Source organism: Chinchilla lanigera, unplaced genomic scaffold, assembly GCF_000276665.1.
Source record: "Chinchilla lanigera isolate Chin_1 unplaced genomic scaffold, ChiLan1.0 scaffold00104, whole genome shotgun sequence".
In the NCBI taxonomy this organism is placed as follows: domain Eukaryota; kingdom Metazoa; phylum Chordata; class Mammalia; order Rodentia; family Chinchillidae; genus Chinchilla; species Chinchilla lanigera.
In genome coordinates this window covers 4,577,797-4,578,478 of record NW_004955505.1, presented here as the reverse complement: position 1 = coordinate 4,578,478, position 682 = coordinate 4,577,797, and positions in this window count along the sequence as shown.

Genomic DNA, 682 nt, shown 5'->3' with positions numbered 1-682 from the left:
GAGGACAAAGGACAGGCTATACTTTCCAGCCCAAGTGTGAGAATACAACTTCTCATTTGTGAGGCAGGAGAACCCTTTCACTCTGTTTGAGGGCTCCAGGGCGTGCCTTGTGTGGTCTGAAGCAGTATCTGCTGAACTCGTCACATCCCGTCCTGTGCTTTGTAATATATGTAAGTAAAGACAATGTGCTGTGACATCTCCTAGCAGGCAGAACAAAACCAGCTCTAAGATTCCTCCCACCTTGGCCTGCGGGGGTAGCTCAGTGGTAGAGCACTGGCCTAACACACTTCAGGCCCTCGATTCATCCCTACTTATAAAAAAAGAAAGAAAAAACAGGCACTTTGTGTTGAGGTGGCTTTCTATACCTAATTTCTTAGTTTCTATCATAAAGAATCGTGAATTTTATCAAATACTTTTTCTGCAGCTACAGAGACGATCAGATGGTTTTTGTTCTTCTGTTAGTACGATGTTTATTGATTTATGTGAATTAAACAAACTTACACCGCTGAGGTAAATCCTACTTGATTATCATGTATCTTTTAACAGATTAGGTTTGCTAGTGTTTTACTAAGAATTTCTGCATCTGTGTTCTCAGATATATTGGTCTGAAATTTTGTTCTTGTGTCCTTATTCTGTTTAGTTATTAGGGTAATGCTGGTCTCAGAGAATGAACTTGGATGAA